We start from the raw sequence: 9,762 nt of genomic DNA on the forward strand, positions 1-9,762 counted from the left end.
ACCGCTAGTGACCCTGTGTGGCAATGGCTGACACAGTGACTCCATAGTACATTTCCTAGAGACAGAATAAATTTTTGGCTTTTCCTCTTTAAAACAGGGCAAGGCTGACCACCTCTCGTCATACCCCTACTGGGCAAACAGCCTGGCTTCTGAAAGCTATTGAGAGAGGGTGGATCCAGGCAGAGAGTCTGACATCCTACGGACAGGACCTAGATGGGTCCCCTTCCTCTGATGACGAACAGGAGTGAGGTCTTTCTCCCAACACACAGAAGCCCTGGGCCACGTGGCCTCACTGGTGAATTCTGCCAGAGAGTAAAAAGCTTGACATCCATCCTTCTGAAACTCTTCGCAGAAATCGAAGAGGAGAAGCATTTCCTAATTCGTTCTATGGGGGCAGCATTATCGCGCTATCAAAGCCAGGTAGACACTACAAAAAGAAAACTACAGACCAATACCTCTTATAAAATTGACACAAAAGTCCTCATAAAACACTAGCAAACTGAGTTTTGCAGCGTTCTAAGAGGATTGTACATGACCTATTAAGAGTTATTGCAGGAATGCAAGGGTAGATGAACATATTGAAAATCAACCAGTGTGCTAAGAAATTAAGTAATGAAGAATAATGTATCAGTAACTACAGATTACTAAATTAAATTATTTTCAACCATGACCAAAAGTAGTACAGGATTCCAGATCCTAAAGAAACTGACTTTTTCTTGCCCACGTGTGTTTCTGTACAGGGGTCAAGGTTGTGGTTAGACGCACTCTTGTAGTTCTTATTATGATTGAATGGTGCACTTCAGAAAAATGTACCAGCGAGCCCTCAGAAATGAGATTTCGTACTCAGACACCCTGGGGTCTAACCAGCATGCCCGAGGGGCGCACAGCAAGGTTGCAGGTAGAGAGAGAGCTCATGCTGACCTCAGGTTAAGGCTGGGATGCCAATTGATCGTAAGTCCTGGTTATCACCTGTGCTTCTCCGTGGTTTCCAATGAGAACTAGGCTGTTTTCCTACAGGTGACACCAATCAATCAAGAGTGTTTTGTATGCTTTCTTGGGTGCCAATTTGCCCCAGGTTCTATGAAAGATAAAAAGTGACACAAGACAGATTCTACCTTCATGTTGCTCAGCCACCCATTAGCAATATCTGACAATAACACACATTAAATAGAGTAAGTAAATAACCTGAGAGGCCAAGACCTAGAACGTGATGAAACTCACCTGGCAAGAGAGCAACGTGAAGTCTCGGGGCAGCTGCTTAGGCAATCTGGGACCACTCTTTAAACACAAGGCGCCTCAAAGCCTTAGCTCTGTGCACCGCCTGCAAGCTCTTGATCTTTAGTAAGTGGAGGAAACATGACCTGAAGGGACTGTTAGCTTGTCTCTATTTACTGTGCTGTGTGATTGGAAAGACACAATCCCTTGTAGGTTCCCTTGTCCCTGTGAGGCAACCAGGCAGACAGTCCTGACCTTGGTATGGGGGATGGCTATGGCATCTCAGGATTTGATACTCGATGGGCTCTCTTCCCTGGCAAAGAGCACAGGGTCTTCCTACTTCGAGGCAGTGGGCTAGTCCTGTAACCTTGAGCCTTTGGCTACAGCAAAATTGACTTGGAACTAAAAAGGACCTTAGAAGCAAAATCACCAGCAAGCATACATGAAATTACAAACTATACTGAAAGGGTGGAAAAATGCACAAGCAGATTAAGCATTTAGCAAAACAAACAGCAGCATGAGCTCCTGGGTAGGTCATTGGAGCCACAGCCACTGTTGGGTGGGGCGGGGCAGCATCAGGCCTCAGAGGTGGGGGGAGATACCAGGATGGGGAAGGGACTTCAGAAAATCACTTGCTCCACTTGCCTGATGTACAAGTGCAAAAAATGAGGCCCAGCGGGTTTTCTCAAGATTGCCAAGGAAAGAGTGTAACAGGGCGCAGCCAGGGGGTGCCCCAATAGGGATTTGTAATGGGGTCCAGAACTTAGGGTGCCCAGGAAATATTTTTAAAAATTATATAGGATGTCCTCACCCCTACAAGTCTGAACTGGTGGGTGGGACACATGGAACAGGGCCATTCAGAGCTGTTTTGCATAGCAACAGCTGTGCAGCTAACCTCTGGCATGGTCTTTTAACATATCTATAACTTTTAACTGGTTTCATGGATATGTCAAATAGCTGTGGCCATGCTTTGAGCCAGGGTGGTGGGAATGACTTCAACCCTTGAAGTAACTAGGAGGCAACTCCCCCTGGTTACAGCACCTGCAGAAGAGCTTGGAGATGATTGGCTCCACACCACGGGGCCACGCCTTCTGGGACTTAGTGTGGCAGCTCAGAAATAGCTGGAAAAAAATACGGGAATGCTGGCAGGTGTAGCCAATTGTGGGAGGAGTTGTAAATGGGGCTGCAGAGGAACATTGGTGCTGCGATTTAAACCCAGGCGCAGCAGCTATTCTAGGAGGGGATCATACGGCTTTGGTGAGAAAGGGAGAACCTTGAGACTTTGGGACTCCCTTTGCCATGCCGATTAGGAAGCCGGAAAGCAAGATACAGCAGTGATGCAGAGTTCTCTCTTAACAGTTTGGAAGAATGCAGGAGAGATGCTGCGGGAAGGAAAGGGGTAAAAGGACTCTTGCTGGTGGGCCATGAGAAGAACTGGAGATCCTGGCAACACAGCTGATGGTTCTGGGAACCAAGGGAGGCCTGCCAGCTGAGCATGGACTACTGGAAAGAACCGGGGGCTACCTGAGCCACGGACTTCTATTTCTTTTCCTGAGATATGGTACCCTGGACTAGGCAAAGAAGGGAAGGAAGGACTGTGTGCATTTGTGGGTATTCTAAGGGACTTTGGGATTTTAATGAAGACATTAAGTCATTACTCTTATGTCTGTATAACTTTTGAATAAATAATTCCTTTCCTTTTCACCAATCTCTCTCATTGAGAACTGTAATTCCCTGGTGGCAGGCAAGGCAAACTTAGTACAGGGGGAGGCTGGGAGAAGGTGGGGGTCCATTCAGTAATAGTATCTCATCTGCCCCCACCCCCATCCTTTCAGTAACAACGGGACTAGTAATTTGATGTCAATCAGTGGGACCTTAGGGACATGGTCCCTCCCTCCCAGGATCCTCCTGGAGCTTGTGGGCACCTGTTGCTTTCCTTGTCTCTAGTTCTCAGAGCTGCTTCCTTCTCCACCCCCACCCCTTCATTCCTCCACTTAGATCCCCCCCACACTGAACTGAGCTCCTTATACTCTTTTCTTGTCTGGTATGCTATAGAACTTTTAGTATCCTTATACTTATTCAATCAAGTACTCTGTTTTGAATCTTATTTTATTTTCCAAGTGGATAGGTCCAATATTTTATATGTAACTCTAACAAGCAGTACATTAATTAAACTGCTTAGTGACCCTGTATTTACTGTGTGATTTGAATACCCCTCCCCCCCAAAGAACCTCTTTCCCTCCCTACTCCAGAAGCTCCCTTTGGGATCCTAGCCCTAGAAAACTTTTTCTTTCAACTCTCCAAATAAGACTCAGCGATATACTCACACCTCAGATAATAGTAGCACATTATGTTTACTATTTCCTGCTCTCAGCATTACTAGGTACACAGGTTGAATACCTACCAATAACAAGGCAGCCGCACAGTAACTCCTAACTGTCAATCTGTGCGTTCTCTGAGTCAGCCTTCCTTTGGGAAGCTGACATTTGCCTCCCCACCCCACCAACACAAACACTGTGGAATGCGGTCTCCAAGTAGCCTGGAAATGCAGAGGGTGGTGCCAGCCTAGGGTGGAGGCCTGGGGATATTTTTGAGAGATTGAGAAACCCAGAGAGCAGATCAACCTGTTCTAAAATTGGGGGTTGTGGCTATCAGAGGAGGGGTTTAATGGGGCTCCACAGACACCAAGGTTTGGCTGCATGGACGTTCCATGTTATTTTGGACCCAATCTCCCAGGGCTCTTGCTGAGACATGGGCAGAAAGGCGGCTGAAAGAGAGACTGTAGTTCTATACTGTATATTGTAGGATGGCTTTGCAGGGCATTGTCATGGTGAGGAACTAGGTAACGGATACATGGGGTCTCTCTGCTTTACCTCTTATAACTGCACGTGAATGAACCTGTGATTATCTCCACATACAAAGTTTATTTTAAAATAAAACACTATTGTTGATGCATACTTTACATAGAGCGAAATGCTCAAATCAGTCACTTTAATCCATTTTGGCCAATGTAACTCATAACCCTACTAAGAAGTGAAACATTTCTAGTGGTCCAGAAAGTTTTTTCCCCCCAAGAGGAATAGCCACTGTTTTGATTTTTATTACTGCATGTACTAGCCTGTGCAGTTATTGGTCTTTTTTGGGGGACGGGGGGGCAGGGCCTGGCTTCATTGACTCAGTGTAGTGCTTTTCCGGTTGACCCCGTGTTGCCAGGTGCATCAGTGGCTTGCTCCTTTTCGGTGCTGTGTAATGTTCCGATGTGTGGATGCGCCATAGTTTGTTTCCACTTTCTCCTCCTGACGGACATCCAGTGGTTAGCTCCTGTGTTCAACACCACTATCAGCACTCGTGTACAAGGCTTCTTGTGGGCATGTTTTCATTGCTCTTGGATAAACACTTCGGAGAGGACTTGTTAGGTTACCCGGTAGCTACATGTTTAACTTTTTATGAGTCTGGCACTTTCCCCAAAGCGGTTGTAGCATTTGGCATTCCCACCAGCCGCGTAGGAGGGTCCTGGTGGCTCCTCGTCTTGGTCAACATTTGGTGTAGTCAGTCTGTCTTATTTACTCATCCCAGTGGGTGTGAAGTGGTGTGTCTGCGTTTTGATTTATATTTCTCTGATGACTAATGATGTTGAGCATTTTGTTATGTGTTCCTTGGCCATTTATAAATCATCTTCAGTGAGGTGCCTGTACAAATATTTTGCCCATTTATTTAACCCTAGCTTTGGGTTGTAGTTCTTTGTGTACTACACATACACACACTTTGTCAGGTATATGCATTGTGAATATTTTCCCCAAACGCTGGCTTGCCTAGTTTCTTAATAGTGGCTTTTGATGAGACTTACAGGATTTTTAAAAAGACCAGTTCTCTCTTGGTTTATGTCTCAGGTAATGGATTCCTCTTGACTTGGTTGAGGAGGTATTTTAAGTGTGCAGACTAAAGTATTGAGGCCTGTCAAGGCTTGAAGCATCCATCTATCTAGTCCTTAGAACTGCTTGTTATAGTTGGAAGACTCTTTCTGTGCCTTCTGGAAACAAAACAGTTGATTATTTTTCTGGAGTCTGTGCTTCACACTGCCTTTGTTCACAGCTGGGTCACTGTCAAGAGCTAACCAAGTAGAAAGTCCCCTAAGTGGTGTTTTCAAAGCGCTTGGTGGTCACGTGGCCTGACTTCTTTTGGAAGAACTGCTTTCAGAGATGGAAAATGAGAGTTACAGGGATTCATTCGGAAAAGTCCCACCTTTCTGAAAACATCCTGTCAGAGAATGGAAGCTTTTGCAAGTTGGTGGTGGGAATTACACTGCCAGGGTTTGGGAAGCCTGGGAGGTGCACACCACAGCGAAGTGCGCTTGTCAGAACAGCGTGGTCGCTTCCTATGTGTGGGTCCCCCTCAACTGGCAGGCAGCGGGGGAGCCTTCGGTGTGTTTTCCCTCAGGCCGCTCTCCAGGTTCCCCAGGTGCGATTCCCAGCCTTCATCTCTTGCCTCATCCCAACCTGAAGTGCACCCCTTTCCCTTCCACTCAGCGAAAAGACGGCCAGTTCAGTTTAGCACGTGGTTATTGAGTGCTGACTAAATGTGAAAAACATAACCCTTGCCCATGAGGAATTAACAGGCTAGACAAAACTTTTTTAAAAAGATTTTATTTATTTATTTTTAGAGAGAGGAAGGGAGGGAGAAAGAGAGGGAAACATCAATGTGTGGTTGCCTCTCCCACAGACCCTACAGGAGATCTGGCCTGCAACCTAGGCATGTACCCTGACTGGGAATTGAACGAGTGATCCTTTGGTTCACAGACCAGCACTCAATCCACTAAGCCACGTCATCCAGGGCTGATCTAAACAGAACTTTTAACTCTTATGGTTGCAAATTTATTTAAGTATCTATCCATCCTTCTCTGCTCTTGTGTTTGGGAAGGGCCAGTTGCCACGTGTGTGAAGTTGGTTCTTCCTCCTGCACTGGGGCTCACCCCCTTCCAACTCTTTGAGTAGCTTCCCCATCCACTGTCCTGTCCCTTTTCTCTAATGACAACCACTTGGCATCCATTTTATTCTTCCCCCACTGCAAAAATTCAGTGCACACCTTTACATCAAGCTGCCTTGTGGATTTTTCTTAATTCTGTATCTAGTTCAAACAAATATATATAAATACATAAATATATGTATTTACCACATTCTCTTAAGAAAATGACAAATAAGTGGGGCTTCCAGATAAAATATAGAATGTCCAACTAAATGTTAATTTCAGATAAACAGTGAATACTATTTTTAGTGTAAATCTGCTGTAGACATAGTATAAATACACCCCTTACAATATCTGGCATATACTTATATATAACATTACTCATTGTTTATCAGAAATTCAATGCTAACCGGGCAGTCTGTATTTTTACTTGCTAAATTTGGCCACCGCACAGAGGGGATGACATGCACAAGCCCCACGAAAACTCCAGAGTCAGCACCCTCTGTCCCTGTCTCCCGCACAGAGCGGGTGCTCCGGAAGTCCCCTTCACCCTGACTCCCACTCAAGCAGGTGACCTGGAAGTGCCCTCCACCCTGACTCCCATTCCAGCTCCCAAGAGCAGCCACCTGAGTCTAAACAGGCTCCCCTTGGTCCAGTTCTGTTTTTTTCCTTCCCTTCAGAGGTTCTCAAAGTAAATCTTCTCCTCCATTGTGTACCCACTCCTCCCCCACACCCACCATTTCCATGGAAACCACAGAGGTGATCTTGACTCAGCTGTTCTCATGACATCCTTCCTCTGGGAAAGCCAGGAGGGAAAAAGGTTGTACATACATATCACTGATTGTTTTCCCCTAAGGTCGCTGATAAAAAAATTCTTCAACTTTGATTTCTTTAGTATTGCCTTATGGCACAAGTCCACTTAAATGGTGTTTTTGTGTAATATGTTAGTTAGCCTGGGATCTCAGAGTTCTTAGTTAGCTGTGATCACCGGAGCCCTTGTGGTTCTAGGAGTTACCTGCAGGCTCTCTCTCTTCCCTTCGTTTCTGATGAAAGCCATCAAGTACAGTTGGTGCTACTCATGCCCTGGCCAAGCAGAGGCGGTGGCTGGGGGCAGAAACCCAGCCTGTACTCCCCTCTCCAGCCCATGCTCACTGTCCTGGGCTGTGAGGCCCAATAAATAACTTACAAAAAAAATCTTCACTAAGGACATGTTTATTTGTTTTAGAGAGAGAAGAGGGGTAGGGGAAAGAGAGAGCGCGAGTGAGAGAGAAACATCCATGTGAGAGAGAAACATCAATTGGCTGCCCTGCACATGTCCTGAATGGGGATAGAACCCACAACCCAGGTGTGTAACTGGACTGGGGATTGAACTCACAAACTTTTGGTGTATGGGATGATGCTGCAACCAACTGAGCCACTTGGCCAAGGCAAGAACACTTCTTACTTCATCTGAATCCTGAAAAAATTTGAGAGAAATTCGATGAATTCAGGCCGATGAAGAACAAAATATTAATGATGGATAAATATAGGTTGAAAGATGGGATTAGATATGAGCCAACAATGGGTTTTCTCTGGTTCTCAGAGTTAGACAGACATGTAACCTAGCCACAGGGATTTCGGGGCTCTCAGTGGAGGTGCTGCCCGAGAAAACATAGGGTGGAAGGAATAGACCGGAATGGGTGCTTCCTTTGGACAGCTAGCACCCACATCAGGACACTGGGGGGCAGCTCCTCTCCCAGGCCCCCCGGCAGGCTATGGCATGGGTGAGATGTGTTGGCCACCTCTTCTGAGCCATGTTAATGTCTGTCACCCCCACCTCCTAATCTAGCTGCTAGCAAGGCTACCAGTTCTGCACAAATGCTAAATAATTTCGTGCACTTCAACTTGCTGGTACCTCCCCTCACATCTTGTTTCTAGCTCCAGAGCTTTTCTGATGCCTTGGTGTTGGTTGTGCATGCTTGACGTGCATACAGGTGCAACCTGATTTAATACCTGCAGGGTCACCCTTGACCAATGGGATGAAAGCCAACTAGCAAAGGCTTCCTTCAGCTTTCCTCTGGGAGGACAGTTCTAAGACACATTTTATAAGGTTCTTCCAAAGGTCTATGGGATCATGTACCAGCGGACAACTTAAAATCATCATTGCTTAGCTTTTCCCTTCTACTCCCCTTTTTCTTCTACTTCTAATTCCTGAGACAATTTCCCAAATAAATTACATGCATGCAAGACTTTGTGTAAGGCTAAAACACTAGGCACAGGTTGGGTGGCGGTGAGGGTGAGTGAATGAGAGAGTAAAGAGAGGAAAACAGTATTATGTCATGGATGTCCATCTACCTGGAAAGAAAAATCAAATGGGCCCAAGAGCTCCCCTTCTGACAGGGAAAGTAACAGGGGTACACACTCCAGGCCAAGGATGAAGAAGACTTCCTTTGATCAGCCCAATTCTTAGACGGCGAGAAAGCTAAGAAAACCAGTCCCTTTCTTATTGGATCTCAAGGGAGAAGGTGAGGACTGGCCCTCGGCAGGGATCTGGGGCCTCCGGGCTGTGGAAACCGCCCACTGGGAGCAGCCCATGCCAGAGAGCACTTGCTCTGAGCAGAAAAAGACTGGACAGATCCGGGACTCCTTCTAGTTCTGTGTGGTTGGTTAGTTGTATACAATGGTTTTGATGAGAACCTTATGGGCAGGGGGAATCTTAGGGCCATCATTTTAACCTGACTTTTCCAGCTCCTGTGTCTTGTGGAATGGTTTCATTTGTCTAAGGGAAGACCCATGGCACACTGAAGATGAAGAGAAAAATTGCTGACATAAAGGACTCACTGAAACCCTAGGAGCAGTCAGCCATCATAGCCCACACTGGGACAGTGGGATCAGCCCGGGAGTCTGGGCTGGGTGTAACGTGGACAAGATGGTCACCAGGAAGTGAGGCTTGTCCCATGGTGCCGGTCCTGGCCACTGCACACCCCGAACGTTTGTTGTGTCCAGCTTTCATCCCGACGCCTAGTCTATAATCTTATTTACCCAGTCCTGAATCATACCTCTGAACTCCCTTCAGGGAGGTAGGGATGGCTTGTTGCTTCCACCAAGCTTTTAAACTGAAACCACAGAATCATTCCTGTTGGAGCTCATTCTTCTGCTCTTTTTATAGGACAGGAATTACCAGCTGGCAGATTGCTGAAGCTGCACATAAAAACATATGCTCCTCGCAAGAGAGCTCAGAAGACCTTGGGACGGATGTGCCTCAGGCCAGGAAGTGTCTGTCATGGCCGGACCCTTTCCTATTGGGTAGCTCCGGTCTGGGTGCTAGGACACAGGCAGTCTCAGAATTTGGCGTATGACACTGTCAACTTGAACACTTTGTTACTCTTTTTAGAAAAATAGAGTATTCTCTAGAATAGAGGTTAGGCTCGTCAGCGTTTCTCCTCTAGCAGAGCAAAAACAGTTTAAGAACTGGGCGCTTCCCCAGAATGTACTGGCCATTCTGAGAGTCTTGGGGACTCAAAGCAGCTCTGGTGACACTTAGAGAGGCCTCCTCTCTGGGCTGAACTTACCGCCCAGCAGGTGCAGAGCTGAATCACTAAGGAC

Source organism: Desmodus rotundus, chromosome 10 (genome assembly GCF_022682495.2).
Source record: "Desmodus rotundus isolate HL8 chromosome 10, HLdesRot8A.1, whole genome shotgun sequence".
NCBI lineage: Eukaryota > Metazoa > Chordata > Mammalia > Chiroptera > Phyllostomidae > Desmodus > Desmodus rotundus.